The sequence below is a fragment of the Stigmatopora argus genome, chromosome 13 (assembly GCF_051989625.1).
Source record: "Stigmatopora argus isolate UIUO_Sarg chromosome 13, RoL_Sarg_1.0, whole genome shotgun sequence".
NCBI lineage: Eukaryota > Metazoa > Chordata > Actinopteri > Syngnathiformes > Syngnathidae > Stigmatopora > Stigmatopora argus.
In genome coordinates this window covers 4162210-4182311 of record NC_135399.1, presented here as the reverse complement: position 1 = coordinate 4182311, position 20102 = coordinate 4162210, and the positions used below count along the sequence as shown (strand labels likewise).

The following is a 20102-nucleotide window of genomic DNA, read 5'->3' as shown; positions in this document are numbered from 1 at the left end:
AAATCTCATTGGTCAAACTGTCTGAGCTGGATCGGTTGGAACAAAAACCTGCACCCACACCGGCCCTCGAGGACCGGTTTGGGGACCCCTGCGCTAGCGGATAGCTGCTATCCGCTAGCGTATGTTATGCTGTCTGATAGCATAACATACGCTAGCAGATAGCATAAGATACGCTAGTGGCTAGCATAACATACGCTAGCCTAGTGTCATGCTAGCGCCTTTTCAGAGGAAGCACCCAATGTATTGACAAAAACCAGAAAATATACTCGCAAATAAGACTGCGCTCTATCAGACGGTTTTATAGGTGTGAAAATACGCTAAGTTTCCAGGTAAGTAGTTTGTTAGGTAATACACTTTCCATCCAAAACTGTAACTATTTTTGTACAACATGAACTACACCCATCTCGGTGGGATGTTTTGCGATGTGATCATCGGAATGGAATTCATTGAAAACGCGTGTTTTGTGTCTACGGTAGATTTGACCTTTTACTGTAGTATTCCTTATAAGTCAACTAAGTAACTAAGACGCTTCCATTAAGTACCACAACAACTGAAAAATAAATGTAACATTATCTAAGTCAATGACAGGCCTAAAACTTCTGGATTGAGTTAGCCCGGCCCATCTGGTGCAGCAAATGTCCCAACTCACCAGGGAGCATGGGGAGGGAGAGAAGAGGAGGAGGAGGAGGAGGAGGAGGTGAAGGAGGAAGAGGGGGAGACGGGGGTCGGATTGAAAACAGATCAGCAGCCCTGATGATCTCAACACCACCGCATGTCTTCTCGGCAACTGTCCGCCAATCCGATTCTAAACACATTTCGCTCCTGCTAACTTTGACCCAAACTCTCACGACTGGTGGCTGAAAGAAAGGCGCACAAAGTGAGAACCACAAAGCGCACCTTTTCTGCGTGGGGAGAGACGATGGGCTGGCTGAAAAAGTCGGACGTGACTTTTTCGGCTCCCTTTTGAGGAGTGTTGAAAAACTTTGCCTTGTTTGAAAACTTTGACGAACTTCGTACATGGAGTTTTGTGTTACCCTCGGAGACGCGAGTTAAAGCCGTGTTCTTTTTTCTTCACCAATTGTGCTTCGGCATTCCCGGAGGAATCGGAGAGTCAAAGTTAAAATTGGACAAAAAGAAGAGTACCAGCGACACAGTGAAAAGAGGTAAGAAGTTTGTGGTGATGTTGACATTAACTAAGTGACTTTCACTTGACTTTCTTTTGTCACGGATACGTCTTTCACGCATTTCTATTCCAAATTCAAACCCGCTAGAAGTGTTTTACTGCCATCCTCCTCCACTTGGTTTTGCATCGCGTGGACAAGACAGTTCCACCTCATATTTGATCTTTGAACTTATCCGACATCGGAATCCAAACATTTTTTTCCTTTTGCAACTTGATCCATTATGCGAAAAAACTAAGCTCCTTTGCCCATGAAACTCAAATGGCAAAAAATCTTCATGACTTGTTTTTCCTCTCCCTGCATTCTCTATTAAGTCATACAATTTTAAATATAAACTGTATGATAACGTGATAATACGTGTAATACAAACTGCTTATTATTTTATTTTATCATCTCATTTTCTGAACCGCTTTATCCTCATTGGGATCACGGAGGGTGCTGGAGCCTATCCCAGCTGACTCCGGGCCAGAGGCGGGGGACACCCTAACCAGCCAATCGCAGGGCACAAGGAGACAAACAACCATTCACGCTCTCACTATTACCTAGGGGCAATTTAGAGTGTCCAATCCGCCTAAAATGCATGTTTTTTGAATGTGGGCGGAAACTGGAGTACCCGGAGGAAAACCACGCAGGCCCAGGGAGAACATACAAACTCCACACAGGTGGACCGACCTGGATTTGAACCCAGGACCCCAGAGCTGTGAGGCCGACACGCTAACCACTCGCTCCACCGGGACGCCCTTTATATTATTTTATTTATTTATCTATTTATTTTAGTTGTCTGCTTGGATGAGAGTAAATACAGTAACACAATCCCATCTCCTGGTTTCCTAATACCACTAAGCCACAAATAAATAAACATCAGCGTGTGGGGAATGCAGTAGCTGCGAGAACAGATACAGAGCATCGCAGAGCTATGGTAAAAGTGTAATTATTGTTGAAAGATTCAAAGTTTTGTGTTTGCTCTTCAGCCTGAGCAGTCAACAAACACTTGATGTCTTTGTGAGCCCCTTTAGCAGAGATATTTGCTGTTGGCTTTCACTATTATCTCTTAGACACTGCTAATGATCTTCAAACTCATCTTTGGACTTATGAGTTTCACTTCATCTCGTGTAAATGTCAAGTTAATTAAACACAAGTTATGGAAATGCACTTGTTATATGGAGAAGCTTTACTTTCTCGATTGCAAAGTTCTGGGAATACTTTTGTGTACCCAAGGCATTTCACATATATAGTTTATTTTTGTGAAATGCATTTTTTAAATTACAAAAAAAGTTTGGCTTACTACTATTGTGAACAAAACTGAAACCAAATATTAAATTAAGCTGAAGAAATTGAGTATGTGCACAACCTTTTCACTTAATACAAACATATAATTTAAGGAAAAGAATGAGTGGATGAGTGTCTTCTGGGGTCCTGGGTTCAAATCCAGGTTAGTCCTCCTGTTTGGAGTTTGCACGGGTTTTCTCTGGGTACTCCGGCTTCCTCACACTTTCCCAAAAAAAACATGCATACTAGGCTGTTTGATAACTCTAAATTACCCCTAGGTATGATTGTGAGTGTGAACGTGGCCAGGTAGCCCTTCCAAATGAGATCTCAATAGGTTCTATCTGGTTAAATAAAGGTTAAATAAAAATAATAAATTTCAAAAAGGTTAAACAAATGTATAACATCACATATTTGCGAAACAATTTTCGTTTAGAGTGTATGTATTTCTCTCCACAAGTTAACAGCCTTAGTCAGAGTTGAGCTGATTTGCATGGTTGTGGAAAAAAAAGAGTTTTAGTGCATTTGTCTATTGTGAGAAATGAAGAGTTCCAACAGTTAAAGCCTATAGAGAGTGAAAGGAGTAAAGAAAGGCTGAGCCTATTCAACTCATTCAGTCTCAATTCGGGGGCTTCGCTCTGCAGCGTTCAGAGACCTATAGTGGTCATGTCACTTTCATCTTTGCAACCCGGTGTGTGTGTGTGTGTGTGTGTGTGTGTGTGTGTGTGTGTGTGTGTGTGTGTAGTGGGGCAAGGGGCACGATGTGTATGTACTGTATGCTGTTCTAGCCCCTATTTTCACACATCGCTGCTCCACACATATCTTGCTTTATTGATCCGATCCTTTTTGTCTATATTTCTGGAGAAAAGTATAGTGGGGTGCTTGGGTTGTGTGTGTGTGTGTGTATGTGTGTGTTAGAGAGCCCAAGAAGACAGCAAGTGAGAGGAGGCGGAACAGCTTTTTTGAAAGCAAATACCGATGAAGTCTAGCGTACAGGGACAGAAAGGAGTGTTAGAGGAGCGGGTGAACACAGTGACTCCAAGGTGGGGGAGGAGTACCCTCTTTTACTACAACCACCCACTCCTGCTGAGTGACCTCAAAAGAGAAGGAAGGAGAAGGCGCTCAAACCAAACCCATGCCTAGCCAGCACTTGGTTCATTCAGCTAAGTCACTGTGCTATTCCAATGAAGCCATTTAGCAGCCACCGTAAGAAAATACAGCTTGTGCAGGGTTATTGAGGCCTCTGTGGTTTGGTTGAAATATATTTACATACATAATATATACATACAGTATTACACATGAAACATTCTTTGCAAATATTTCAACATCATTAACATGACAAAAAGACAAAACAAAATTATCATAATATGCCGTAGTGCAGGGGTTGGGAACCTTTTTGACAGAGAGAGCCATAAAAAATTCATATTTTCTTCCTTGAGAGCCATACTTTAAAAGTCAAAATACATGAAAATGTGTGGGTTTTTTTGTCATTTCACCACTTTTAAAGTACAAAAAGACTGAATTATTTTGACAACATTGTTATGCCGTTGCTAATCAATGAGTATCAATGACGATATGCATGGGGAAGAGTTTAATTTTTAAAAATATGATTTAAAAGGCGCGTTAACAACATCAATATTAGAACATGAATTTATACATAATGAGTGGTCACATATTATGCAATGAGTTCCTACATTTTTTCTTTGCTGCAGGTAGGGCAAGGTATTCAATAACTGAAGGGTCAGTCATCAATCCAGACTCTGGCTCCTGAATAATAATCTCAGAATTCTGCATGTGCCTATGTATCGCCACTTTAAAACATGATGATATGTTTTATTAATAAAAAAAAAGTGCATTACACAAGTACTGGAAAATATCTAGAAGTAATAGTCCCCTTTTGTGTACACCAGTTTAATATACAGTATGCACAAGGAGAGTAGCACATAATTTACTGTATTTACACTTTTGCAGAAGTAAATTAATGAAACTGGAATGGCAATGGGGAGAGTGATGTAAAGAATCCATTACAATCTTGAGTCTGGACTTAAAATAGAGGGAGAAGTGAAAGAGTGAGCCGGAGATGGTTGCTTACATTCATTTGTAGAGCACTTCAATGAATTCTGTCCTCTTTGCTTTTGGCATGTGGACAGCAGCAAGCCTTGCTTGTTTCAAGGCGCATTGTTTCACACTACTTGAGAAATCCTACTAATTCTTCTTCAAGTGTGAAGTTAAATAGACACCCATCATATCCTGGATGGGAAGAATGAGGTGAAGGAAATCAGGGTGAGCACATTTAACCCTCTCTTACTACTACCTCTTTATACAAGAGCAGGAATGAGAGAGCACTCAATCCCCTGAAGAGAAACTATGAGATCATACAGCTTATGTGCTTCTGCCAGGAAAACAGGATGACATATACCACAAAATAGTATTTCTGTAAACATTATCCTTAACATTACCGATCAAGTAATAATTTGATGAAGACAATTGTTTAAGTGTCTAAAATTTAAAAATTTAAAAAAATGTATTTCCATCATGTTTTTTTTAAAAGGATATGATATACCTACACCCTCATGTATGTGACTTGGCACAGAAAAAATGATAGTGGAACTTTGAAGTCGATAAGAGCTGTTTATGGAATGTTAAAGGAGGAAATGTAGAATATTTTGACTGAATTTGTGATGCCTTTTTTCTCGGAATTCATCTGTGTAACTTCCAACCATTTTTCTATTGCAAGTCACATATTGGTGCAATGTTCATGTTTATCTTTTACAGCCAAAGATATTCAGTTTAACATAATGTTTGAAAGAGTCAAACTACACACAGGGTTAACTGAGCTGGGGTTCAAACCCACAACCTTTGAAACCTGAGACAGTACGCTCCCCATTTATCTACATCTGGTTGTGTTACTTGCGGGTAATAGCATTCTGCCATTTAAGCAAATCCCTGTCAAACTGAAACACAACAAGAGTTTACCCATTTACGGCTTCACAGTACAGCAGGTTTTAAACTTAACAATACGAAACAAACAACAAAAATTTCAGCCACTAAACATCATGTCTGAATGAATAACTACACTACGTATTAGAAAAATGTACCATATTTTCTCGCATATAAGCTGTATTTGTCGCAAAAAAATGAGGACTGAATCCAAGGTACGGCTTATATGTGCACAAATTAGACTTGACACGCACAAAACTGCAAAGATGAAACGCCACAACGCAAGACAATGCGGCCGATACGGTCATTGATTTCAAAATAGAGAAAAGATAAACAGATAAAACGCTGTGAATGAAATTCAAGAAAAAAAACCTGTATCTTGCATATATAGTGGTACCTCGTCATACGACCGCTCGTCATACAAAATGCTCGTCTTACGGAGGAAATTTTGATCAAATAATTCGCCCGTTATGCGGTCAAAATTTCGTGATGCGACCAAGCCAGGTCTTTTTTGCATATCTTTCGTGTATAACAATATTTACGAGCACGGAACGATTAATTCAGACGAGTTCCTCCTAGGACCAGAAAACGCACAACGCGCATGCAAAAAGAGGGCTTTCTGGGTAATGAAGTATACTCCTGCACACAACACCCATAGGCAATGGCAACCTTTCTCAGAATAAAACTTCATTACCCACAATCAATACGTGAGAAGCTCAGCTATGTCATTTCCTGTTATTCTTTCTTAGGAAAGGTCCCGCGATCGTTCCTTAAAGACTATTTCTCGTTGGCAAGTGGTTGTGCGTTATCCTATTGTGAGGACATTTGTGTGCATCATTTTGGGAATATTTTGAAGGCAATACAACAGCAAACAGTCCATCGATAGCGAACGTGAGGGCGGAGGCGTGGCAAACCGCCAACCCGAAAAACGAAGGTAACAAAAGATTACAACAAAATTAGAATTCAGTTTTGTGTAAAGTTACATTAAACGTATGTTTGAGTGTCTGTATATATTAATCCAAGTTAATTTAAATTTGTTTGTTCCGTTTACGAGTGCGTTGTCATGGAAATACAACGAACCCCCCCACGCCCCCAAACGTCTCTGTCTCCCGTCGGTGAAATCTGCCCAATTTTAGTTAGATTAAACACATTTTATTACTATTAAACCACTAGTTATGTGTTACTTTGTTTATATATGGCGAATTAGAAGAAATAAAACATTTTTTCCAATCCAATACGTTTCCCATTGAAATGAACTAAAAACAAATTAATTCGTTCCAACCCTCTGAAAAAACACCAAAAACAGGATATTGGATTGGAAAAACATTTTTATTTGTTCTAATTCTCCATATATTGACAAAGTAACAAATAACGATTGGTTTAATAGTACTAAAATGTGTTTAATAGAACTATAAAATTAGACGGAGAGGATACACAGACGGATACACACAGAAGCAGGCGTTTAATGTAACTTTACACAAAACTGAATTCTAATTTAGTTTTAATATTTTTACCTTCTCCTGGCCAGGTTAGCTGTTTGCCACGCCTCCACCCTCACGTTCGCTATCGATGGGCTGTTTGCTGTTGTATTCCCTTCAAAATATTCCGAAAATGATGCACACAAATGTCCTCACAATAGGATAATGCACGACCACTTGCCAACGAGAAGTAGTCTTGAATGAGCGATCGCGGCAGCTAACATGCTAAGGAAGGAATAACAGGAAATGCAACAGCTGAGCTTACCCACGTATTGATTGTGGGTAATGAAGTTTTATTCTGAGAAAGGGTGCCATTGGCTATCGGTGTTGTGTGCACAAGTATACTTCGTTGCCCAGAAAGCCCTCCTTTTGCCCGCGCATGCGCGTTGTGCGTTTTCTGGTCCATGTGTAGCGGAAACTCGTCTGAATAAATCGTTCAGTGCTCGTAGATATCTGTTATACACGAAAGAGATGCAGCAAAAAAGACAGTGCGCTACAATTATAAACAGCCTCTCATGTCATGGCCACCTGGCTTTCTCACATCTCGAAATTTTTCTCATATCTAGGGCGAATTATTTGATCAAAATTTTCATTGTATCTCGAGCATCTCGTAGGTAGAGCTGCTCGTAGGTCGAGGTACCACTGTAGTTGTTAAGGCTGATCGAAGGTCTTGCGGTCGATCATTAAAATACCAGCCTTGATACCTGCGTAATGTGTATCTCATGCTATTATTGCACCCAGAGACTTGGTGAACACTAGACCGCTACGGACACACTTCCTGGCTGTACTGCTCACACGACTTCCTTTTAGAATTTCTCCTTTTAGAAAATCATTTTTGTCTACTTGCAGGCAAAACCTTTTGCAACAAAGAAAAGGGACAACATTCTTCTTAGATTTTTTTTTCTTTTTATTTATTGTTCAAAAGTGACAACTATTGCAGTAATACAAACCATCGAAAGAATTGAGATATTTCCACATTAGAAGTAATATGGCCACCACAACATCTTAAACTTCTGGTAAGAAAATTGTAGTTTCTGTCATTGAAAAGCACCAGGTTCTTGTCAAGATAGACTTATTTCTTTTTTCAAATTGAATAATTTGAAATTTTGCATTTGCAAAGGCAGGCATATTAACTTCCTTATGATATTGACCCAAATAATGTGTAATCCAGCAGACAATCCTTTCGATACATACAATATTTCAGAAATGCAACCTGCGATGATTTTCCTTAAGATTTTTCCTTCAAAGTAACACATTTGTACTCCCTATTAAAACCATGAATATGGAGGGGAACATTGTGAATCAGGCGGCGTCTCATACGAGAGAAATTGTAAAATTCAACGATTTTAAGGTAATTTTAAGGGTACGGCTTATACGCGGAGGCGGCTTATATGCGAGAAAATACGGTACCTTACTAAAGAAAATGGTGCCGTCAGGTATCATTCTGTAAAATGTTTGAATTCACTGGTAACTGTAATTTACAGCACACATGGTGGTTAGGTTAAACATAAGGGGCTACTAACCACTAACGATCACCACCTAAATATAGATCACCACTCGACTTTTGTCGTTATCCTGCTAGGAGCAAGTAAGCAGGATAATTTTACAGTATAATACCACTGAAAAAAATATAGCCTTCCAGAAGTAATTTAAATAGTTGGCATTCAAAACATAGTCATAGCAAAACTATCATTTCTATTTAAAGTTGTGAACATAGAAGTCGTTGAGAATATTAGAGTCATTCTATTTCAGACCATCAACTCTCTGGTTTGACATGTATATAAATAATTCACTTGAATCTTATAGTTATGTTCAGCTCAAAAAAACTAATCTTCATAAATAATAGTGTTGAAGCAGATTTCAGTTTCTTTGTTGAGTTTTAACAGTGACTAGGTTAATTCAGAAAAAAATATTGTAAATCAGAGTAATTCATTTCAGGAAATGTTTTTGATCCATGTGGATAATCAAAAGTAAAATAACGCTGACCACACTTTTCATGAACTTGTATCTCAAAGAAATCCATTTCATCAGTAATATTATCTTTGTCTATTGACTTACAAAGGAACAATGATGATGCAATTCAAAAGTCTTTTGGGGAAACCCAGCCCAGGTCATGGGAGGTTAGAAAGTTTGTAAAAGGGGGATGGCAAGACACATTTCATTATCTCAACACAAGATTAACTCTCCTGACAATAGACAATGGAAAGAGTCAGATTCTTCTTTCTCTGTCCTCTTTAAAAATTGGTGGTAAATCTAAAGCTTTTGAATAGACTTTTTAACATGTCGAAATTATTTTTTCCTCCTGCAGTACTTGCCATTTTAGTAACATTTATACTGCACTTCAAAAAATCCCTACAATAACCAAAAAGAAGTGTTTACCCAATAGAAACAAACAAGCAATTTAAAGTCGATATAACATAGGAATTACACAAGACCACAATGTGTCGAATTCTTTTGTTCAGACAGTGATAAATTTTTTTGATGTGAATTAATAGTTTTGCATCTACTTAATAGGTGAAATCATTGTTCATGATCTTCTGCGAAGTTACATCACTATTTTAGCGTGTTCAGACAGTCTGGTTAGTAGTCAATGTGGCACTATTTGGCTAATGTTGATATTTAACTGGAAGCGTATACTGTACATAGACTTTGAATTTCCTTGACAGTTCATATTTAATGCAATATTTTTAGACAGTGTAGGTTTTCTGGATTTGGATTACAGTGCAGCCTCACAATTTGTAGGAAATATGGACTGAGCCTAACCACAAACAGGTAATTACCACAAAAATAACACTGCCATAAGAGTAATTATATTGGTTTATAGTAGAGTGTATGCTATAAGCTACCACAAACTATCCCAAATTACCTAACATTGCACACTTACAACCATTGTTGTTTTGCAGAGTGCAGAGTCATAACTATTAAAACCAATTGTTGGTTTTCTTTATGTTTATCTCACATTCTCTGTATAGTGCGTTGCTTTAGCTCTTGTTCAGTTTACAGTATTTATAATCTGTGAATAACAATAACTGACCTTTCAAAGTCCACAACACGTACATTAGGCACACTGACATTCAAATGAAAGAATTCTCTGTAATGTGTTTCCATCCTTTTTCGTTCTTTAATATTCAGAAGAACAAAAAGTTTCAAAGTTTTTGTTTCTCAAATTTTAAAAAAGGGTTGAAATAGTAGATAGTAGATAGTTTATAAACTGATGCATATCTTAGCAGGAAGGCAGGTAGGTGAGTGGTTAGCGTGTCGGCTTCACAGTTCCAGGGTCCTGAGTTCGATCCCAGGGTGGTCCTCCTGTGTGGAGTCTGCATGTACTCCCTGGGCTTGCGTGGGTTTTCTCGAAGTACTCCGGTTTCCTCCCACATTCCAAAGGCATCCATGGTAGGCTGGTTGGATACTCTAAATTGCCCCTGGGCATGAGTGTGAGCCTGAATGGTTGTCTATCTTCTTGTGTCTTTTGATTGGCTGGCCACCGATTCAGGGTGTCCTCTGCTACGTGCCCGAAAGTCAGCTGGAATAGGCTCCAGCACCCCCTGCGACCCTTGTGAGGATAAAGCAGTTCAGAAAATGAATGAATAAATCTGTTATTATCTGTTCTCTGTTTGAGTGTTGCTCCTAACACTCCCTTTCTAATTAATCCCAAGAAAATGCATGAAAATACTGCCTGTGGTTACCTTAGGATCTTCAAATTTTAAAAGACATTAAAAAATAAATTTTAAAAAAAGTTTTTGAACCTATTTGAGTCAGAAATGTGGTAGGTTAGCTTTATAAACAGTGGTCCTCAAACCGTTTCCCAAAGGCCGTGGTGGGTCCTGGATTTGTTCCAATCAATCCAGGACAAACAATTTAACCAAAGATGTTTCTGCTAAAACAAGCGTCACCTGACTGCAATCAAATGTTTACACTTGTAAGACACCAGATTGGTGAAAAGGTGTTGTCTTGCTCTGTTGGAATGAAATCCTGCACCCACTGTGGCTTTTTTGGAATAGTTTGGAGACCACTGGGGTAAAAGATAAATCAGCAAATAAGTAAATTTGCAAATGCTAAACTAAACATATATGGGGGTCCACTAAATACTATGTGGAAAACATAGTTGCATGCATTTTAACATTTAACCAGACTTTTACAATAATTTAGATTCATTATTCATTCAATTATTCATGAAACCATTACGTTTCGAATATACTTCCAAATTTCTGGGAACGGTTTTGGAAGGGCACATTGTAGCATAGTTGCACAGACAACAAAGGTCCATAAAGTCATGGCTTGGAGAGTTTCATAACTCTACATACAGTAAATCCATTCATTCATCTTCAGTACTGATTATCCTCATTAAAGTCTTGGAGGTGCTAAATTTATTTTATTACTAGAAAAAGGAGGCCAATAGCCAATATTTAGAGCCGATATTCATTGGCCATAAAAGTGTAAAAAAGTGAATAATGACAGCCTTGAACTTTATTAAATCACATATATATATATTTATATGTATATAAGGCGCGTTTTTCAGATAGAAAAATTATGACTGAATTGAAGGTACGGCTTATATGCGCATAAAACGACAACATGCACAAAACTGCATGGTAACAACACCATAACACCGTAACGTCATGACGTCGTGATGCAATGGCGCCATGACGCAATGACACAAGACAATGCGGCCAATATAGTCATTTATTTCAAAATAGAGAAAAGATAAACAGATAAAATGCTAAACAATATTTATTTTGACGTGTAAAAACGTGAAAAAACTCACTTGTGCCTGTCACTGCTTGCTCAGGGTGTCACCATTTTACCTAGGGCCGCCATCTTACGCAGCCGTTTTACCTAGTTAAACGTGTTCTGGCTGGCCAGATGCGAGCGAGTAGCCTTGATTTTGAAATAAAACGAAATTCCAGCTTGATTTTTTTTCATTGTATTTCTTGTTCGAAAGTGACACCTATTGCAAAAATACGAAGCATCGAAAGAATTGAGATATTTTGACATTAGACGCAATATGGCTGCCACAACATCTTAAACTTCTGGTAAGAAAATTGTAATTTCTGTCATTAGAAAGCCTCAGGTTTTCATCAAGATAGACTTATATATATATATATATATATATATATATATATATATATATATATATATATATATATATATATATATATAAATATATATATATATATATATATATATATATATAAATTGCGTTTATGTCGAAAAATGTTCGTAAGTTCGATTTTGTATTGCGCGCCTTTTTCCGAGTAGTGCTTCTTTCCGCCGCGAATACCGACGCCTGGCGCTGTGAGAGCTCAGCCAGCATCCACCTTCCTCTGCCCAGTGCGTTGCAGTGCGGAAGTGCGTGAACGTATCTCCAGTGCGCAAAGAACCTTTTTCATTTTTATCATTAAATATCTCGTGCATCCATTATTCAATATGGTTGGTGAAAAGCGAAAGGTTTCTATTGAGGGAGGTGCAAGGAAGAGGCAAGCCATTTCATTTGAAATGAGTGGCAATAATAACGAAGCTTGATGCGCGTGATAAAGTGGTGAGCGTTGCACGCGAATACAACTTGAATTGTTCGACCGTCAGTACCATTTATAAACATAAAGATCGAGCAGCAGGACCCAAATATTGAAAGTTGCACAAAGTTTGCAAATCAATTGAATGATGCCATACAGTGCTACCGCGTCATTTATGATGAAAAAAAGAAAACTGCAATCGTCATTAGATAGCTTCTTTCGGCCAGTTTCTAGTAAATCTCTCTCTCTCTAATTTATGTATACAGTACTGTATGTATTCTCTCCATTTTATTAAATGTTTTTTTCAGTACAAACCAATGTGTGTTACTTATACAAGCCTTAAACATACAAATGAACTTATATAAACCTTCAATATGCTTATACAGACGCTCCCCTACTTACGAACATTCAACTTACGAACAACGGTACATACGAACATGTCTGCAAATTGCGTTTAAGTCCAAAAATGTTCGCAAGTCCAATTTTGTATTTCGCGCCTTTTTTGGAGTAGTACTTCTTTCCGCCGCTAATACCGACGCCTGGCGCTGTGAGAGCTCAGCTCACCCAGCATCTACCTTCTTCGTTGCAATGCGGAAGTGCGTGAATGTATCTCCAGTGTGCAAAGAACCTTTTTCATTTGTATCATTAAATATCTCATGCATCCAATATTGAATATGGTTGGTAAAAAGCTAAAGGCTTCTATTGAGGGAGTTGCAAGGAAGAGGCAAGCCATTTCATTTGAAACGAGTGCCAATAATAACGAAGCTTGATGCGCGTGAGAGTGGTGAGCGTTTCACGGGCATTGAATCGTTCGACCGTCAGTACCATTTATAAACAGAAAGATCGAGCAGCAGGACCCAAATATTGAACGTTGCACAAAGTTTGCAAATCAATTGAATGATGCCATACAGTGCTACCGCATCATTTATGATGAAAAAAAGAAGAAAACTGTGCAATCGTCATTAGGTCGCTTCTTTTGGCCAGTTTCTAATACATAAATCTCTCTCTCTCTCTCTACAGTACTGTACATATTCTCTCAATTTTATTATTATTTTTTTTTCAGTACAAACCAATGCGTGTTACTTATACAAGCCTTAAACATACAAATGCACTTATATAAACCTTCAATATACTTATATCGGCCTTAAACATAAATTATAATACAAAATATAGCACTGAATCAACTTACAAACAAATTCAACTTATGAACAATCGCTCGGAACCAATTGCGTTCGTAAGTAGGGGAGCGTCTGTATAGGCTTCAATAGACTTACATAGGCCTTAAACATAAATTATAATACAAAATATAGCACTGAGCAACTTACGAACAATCGCTCGGAACCTAACTCGTTCGTAAGTAGGGGAGCGTCTGTATATACATACACATACACAGACCGCATTTACTCCCATATAAGCCACCCGCGTGTATAAGCCGCCCCCTGATTCAAAATTTTCACCTCCATATTCATGGTTTTAATAGGGAGTACAACTATATATATATATATATATATATATATATATATACATATATATATATATATATATATATATATATATATATATATATATATATATATATATATATATATATATATATATATATGTATAGCCTGGTATGCCACCCTGACTTCAGTCAGTGCTAACAAGCACTGAGTGAATCTAAAAACCAATCTCAGAAGCGCGGCTGTGACATTGAAAGTATGACTTGCGCTGTCGGTTGTAGTCAATTTGTAGTTCTTAAGCACGATAACTGCCATTTTTGTGTAAAAAAAAAAAAGTACATGATATACTGTTGTGTAGAGAATCTTTTGGGGAACAAGAACAAACACTAAAGGTCTATTTGATAGAGGACCAAAGTTTGGAGTTTTCTCACGTTTCAAGCAAGATTTAACCTTGTACAGCCAATAGAATGACACTGAAAAAAGGGCTATTGATTCCCCTGAGTAGCCTCATGATCGGAAAAAAGACGAGAATAAATTAGATTTGCTTTCGCCACCTTAGTGACGCATCACAAGGCTGATTCATTCGTCGATATTAGACTGGAGTTGAAATCCAATTGAAAGCACAAAATAGCAGACTGACTAGCAATAGATTGTGTACATGGTGAAAGTCAGGCTGTCTTGCCAGGCTACAGGAATGGTATGCTGCCTCCAATCTTTAATACATGCCTAATCCAATGTAAATGCTTGACAACAAACTGCAACCATATGTATGTCATGATTTATCGTATATTGAGGTCTTAACACGTAAATTGCCAGAATGCAAAAGCTGTGCAGATGTTTTCCCCCAGTATATCTATATGTTGGAAGAGACTATATTCTAATTTGTACTGATGAAGTGCCAGGCCACAGACTCCTCTGGTATAAACACTTCAGACATGGTCATACTCAGATATACGGTACAGTAGAAATGTGGTTGTCTTTATGACTCAAGTTCCCCCCACTTCTCGTCCACTCTAAAAACATGATAGACTTTAACTCTCTCACCCCAGCTCAAAGCAAATGAGATTTGCTCGTTTGTTTAGAATTTTCACAGGGTACTCAGATCAAGGTTGTGAACAGAAACATTTCAGATGTTTCATATGTAAGATTGTATGGTAGAAATTACAAGCATGAGAAACTTTGTCACCACCCTCTACCTGTAACCACTGTCAATCCCTAGTATCATTAGCACCCCCTTGCTGGTGGTGTGGTCTCCCTAAAGTTCCTTTACCACCAATTGCAAGGCACAAGCATATTACAGTAATTTAGTTGCTGACAAAAACATGGCTCATTGTATAAATGAGCTTAACCTTGACAATTTAGTCCATATAATCTTAGTACAATCATACCTCTAGTTACGAATGCCTGCAGGTACGAAATTTTCAGGTTACAATTTTTTTACATGCAAATGAGTGACTAGATGTACGAAAAAGATCCAAGTTACGAAATCCCCCCAAAAGTAAATGCATTTCCTTATCCGTTATTTTATTTTGAAAATATTGTCGCTAATGCATTGATTCTTTAGAACATTGCTACCCTCTACTGGGCTCTCATTAAATCGCTCTCATTCTATCTCATATAATGACAATAAAAGCATTCAATTCAATTGGCTGTCTCACAACAACCACTATCCATGTTTCAAGATTCTCTCTTACATACCTGTCCAACTCGGCAAAATGCTCCCCTTATTAATGATTGGAATTCCCCTTATTAAGCGGTTAAAAAACGTACAAATGCAACATGACACATATTTTCACACGCACACGTTTTTCACACACACACACATTTTTCACACACACGTTTTTCACACACACATTTTTCACACACGCACACGCACACACGCACACACGCACACACACACACACACACACACACACACACACACACACACACACACACACACACACACACTATATAAGTCACCTGAGTCACACTACCCAAAACATGCATAATGAAAGGGAAAAAAACATATAAAGTAAGTCACACTGGAGTCTAAGTTGCATTTTTAGGTTAATTTTATTTGATAAATTCCAAAACAAAGAACAGACATGTCGCCTTGAAAAGCATTTAAAATAAATAAATAAATAATAATAATACAAATCAGAATAGAGGCAACAACAGACTGAATGTCATTTCTTTACAAAAAAGTTAAAAAAAAGCAATAAAAATTTTTGGGTAAGCCCTTCTCAGATGTTTTTACAAGCTATTCTACAGATTCACCATGGCGACCCCTGAGAGAATAATTCAAAAGTCCATCCACTGCCAATGTTGAAATAATCAACACAGGCCTAGACCGCCTTCTCACAGTTCAAATAAAGATAACATGTGAAATGATACAATAATGTGTGAATAATTTTGCATCGGCGGCCAAACTATATATAAAAACCTGCCATTTATAGTCCAGAAAATACGGTACTTACTCATCTTTGCACCGACAATCAGGATTACATTAGGTTAGATTAGATTGACTGTCTGCCATGGATTCCATACAAATATTGACAATACACACATTACACATTTCGCCAATGGAATTATTTGTTATACTTTTATTCTATTAATTTTTGTTGAAAGTAGGCACTCCGTCTGACCTCTTTAGTGCAACCATTCCAGTCCGATACTTGTTAAAATGAGATACAGGGTGTGCTGTAGCAGTCAACTGGTGTCCTCACTGCCACAGATGCACACAATCACATCATGAACTTCAGGGCATCTCTTGTCTGTGAAAGTCTTAGATCTGAATTGGAATTTGAAATAGTTAAGCCACAGTGCTCATTGGGATTTCAAATAGTGTGGTAAATTTATTGGAACAATATGTACTAAAGTCAAATGTGAGGGGAATTTTTTGGGATGTCCACCAATCACAAGTTGTAGCTTTCTACTATTTAGAGCATACTCAAACACAAAGAAGATTTTTCTGTTGCTTTTAACAGGTGAGAGGAAAGAAGATTGAGAGTTGACAACACATTTAGGTCTAATGACCAGAGCCAAATGTTTCTGCCAGCTTGACTCAGCAATGTGCAATTTGGTACCAATGACAGATGTATCTTTTAACACACAGCCAAAGGGTTATTTAAGTGTTAAGTCAGCTGTTACATTCCGTTACACGTTGACTTTGTTCAACGTTAGGAAAGTCCTCCATGCATTTAAAGATAGTCATATCATAAATTGTTAATTAATTAAAGGTCTGGCTAATTGCCGAGATTACATTGACTGATATAAATGACATTTGCATTTCATATTAAATCTTTATTCCTCTATGCTAATGTAAGATAGTTATTCCCTCATCTGGGTTCCTATTACGAATTAAGTTTAGACAATTATATGGTTTCAAATTTGTGGGAAGAGTTTTCGGAAACCCGTTTTTTTCCCTATTTCTTTGTCCCCACAGAACTGCCCTTAGAGTCATGACTGTAACAGTTTGGTGTTGAAGAAATTCATACTTGCTGTGATTTGCAGTTGTTTTTTTATGTAAGAGAGGAGTCTTAGGTATGCAGTCGTTATGGAATGGTACTCGACACTAATGTCATGCATTTTGTTTTTCAAGGCCTTTTACAAACTCTGAGAATGAACAGAAGTTATTAAATCAATGCCCCTTTCAGTACAGAATCATCAACAACGTGCTAGTGTTCTTCTTTCAGATGGTTTATGGCCTAAATATTTGAATTATGTACAAGTCAAAACAAATCCACACTTATCGTATGAACTTCTTATTCATTACCATTAAATTAAAATTTGAATTGAATTGAATTGAATTGAATGCTTTTATTGTCATTATACAAGTATAATGAGAATTAAAGCTTTCACCACATAGCGCACAGATAACAACATCAAACAGACAAATAAATAATCAATAAATAAGAAATGAATAAATAAGTAGTCCAATGAGGTTAGCAGAGTATGTGATATACGTATGTAGAAACTGCAATATTCCCACCTCTAAGTTAGACGGTATTTGTAACTCAAAAATATAATGACTGAATCAAGGGTATGGCTTATATGTGCACAAATTAGACTTGACATGCACAAAACTGCAAGGTGACAAAGACAAAATGCCATAATGCAAGACAATGCGGCCGATATGGTCATTTATTTCAAAATAGAGAAAAGCTAAACAGATAAAACGCTAAACAAAATTAATTTTGACATCTTTGAATGAAATTCAAGCAAAAAAAATGTATCTTGCATAAAACGTGAAAAAACTTACTTGTGCCTGGCATTGCTCTCTCGGGGCGCCACCATCTTACCTTTTACTGGTAGTTAAACGTGCTCTGACTGGCCCGACTCGAGTAGCCTAGACCTAGACCACTACAGACACACTTCCTGGTTGTACTGCTCACGTGACTTCCTTTTTGAATTCATCCGCGTGCAGGGAACACCCTTTCGGAAATCCAGTAGACAATCCTTTCGATTCATGCAGTATTTCAGAAATACCGGGTGCAATGATTTTTCCCTTCTAAGTAATACATTTGTACTCCCTATTAAAACCATGAATATGGAGGCGAAAATTGTGAATCAGGGGGCGTCTTATATGAGAGAAATCATAAAATTCAACGATTTTAAGGCAATTTTAAGGGTGCGGCTTATACGCGGAGGTCAATATGCGAGAAAATACGGTACTACACCTGCATCACTTAGCATCAAAGGATCGGTTCCCAAATAAAAACTCAAACATGCATCTTTTCTTTCATTCATTTCTTTTGAGGTTGAATACCATCAGCTTCACATGTGTTTTCAATTGGTTCAAGGAGACAGATCAACTACAGGATATTGCTTTGTAAGAAGGGTTAGACTGAGAGGTGGGGTAAGCATTCATCCTTGAGGCAGTATTCCGTCCTGTCTTAGATGGGTTTTTTTTTAACTTTACATCGATCTATATTATTTGTTCATTATACTACACTTTCCATGAGAATACTGAGAAGGACAATGTCGTAATGAAGGGCTCGCACAACAGAGACAGAAAATGACTAACTGCTTGGATAACTAATTCCAGCTTAAAATAGTTGCTGTTAAATCATCTTGTTGGTGGTAGAAATACAGTTTACAATGTGGTAAACCATACAACAAAGTTTTAGACTGTGGTTTTCAAATTAGTTGCCTGCTTGAAACCACCACTGCAAGGACTAAATATGAGCTAAAGAAGGACGTGTTTGGTTAGAGAAGAGAGCTCACATTAGGGAGAACAAATAGAAGTGTAAATTAAAGGGCTCTCATTAAATTGCTTCACAAATCTAGGGCACGTCCCCTGTGCTGGTCAGAGTTTGGTAATTTGAGGCCATTTTCATTTATAGCTGTTTTTTGTCGGAATTATATTTGGAGTATTTTGGATTCAGACACAGTACATAGGAGCTATATCTGAATAAGAATATGAGAATTTGTTGATTATTCTCCCAGCGATCAAAACCCATGCAGAAGTCAACAATTAATTAATAAGGTTCAATGTTGGGTAGAATTGGAAAATGTAGTCATTTTTTTTATTCAAGTACAATTACTTAATTTTGAAAGTAGGACTTTGAAAGAACTTCTTTAGTAAATACTGTATTTTCTCAACGGAAAAAGAGACAGGCAATAATTAAATGCAAATGTGTAAGACGGAACATATTACTGTCACAAGTACTACTACTGCAATGATATTGATATAGCAAGATAAATGCAGCCCAAAGTAACTGAGTAATAGTAGCTTTTCTTACCAATAGGAATACTTGACTGGATGTAGTAGTATTTGGATTGGATTGGATAACTTTATTCATCCCGTATTCGGGAAATTTCATTGTGACAGTAGCAAGAAAAGGCATAGTTATAAGTTAGACAGTACAGTCAAAGATTTAATGAATTTGGTTGGTTTTTTTCTAGCCATTGATTTTCAACACCTTTTATCCTATTTAGGGTTGCAGGGTGCTGGCGTTACTAAAAAGAGTGACATTTCAGCTTAACCCCTAAGCAACTACTAAAATCTTGGAGATTTTTTTTGTAGAGAGTGGATCTTTTCTAAGATGGGTCAAGTTCCTGGTGGACACAGTATTGAATGGCAAAGCATCTGTTCGGAACTGGATCTCGAAAAATACAATTATTCATGCCTCTTATTTATAGTCATGACACCTGTCCACCTGTAAATTTGGTGAGTTGGCACAGGCATTCCTTTTAATTTTTTCACATTTCAGCATAATCCGGAAACCTGTGTCCATAGGCCGTAAAGTTTACCACAAGTGAAAGGACTATTTAAAAGCTGTCCAAAACAGTTATTTG

General features: G+C 37.6%; 1 protein-coding gene across 1 annotated transcript in view; it reads left to right on the top strand.

Moving 5' to 3' along the window:
- Positions 1–763: 763 nt before the first annotated feature.
- Positions 764–20102, top strand: part of gli2a (GLI family zinc finger 2a) — an 82030-nt gene continuing 62691 nt past the window's right edge. Inside the window, exon 1 of the mRNA XM_077617559.1 lies at positions 764–1163. The gene's annotated coding sequence lies outside the window, so the exon portion shown is untranslated. The remainder of the gene's footprint in view (positions 1164–20102) is intronic.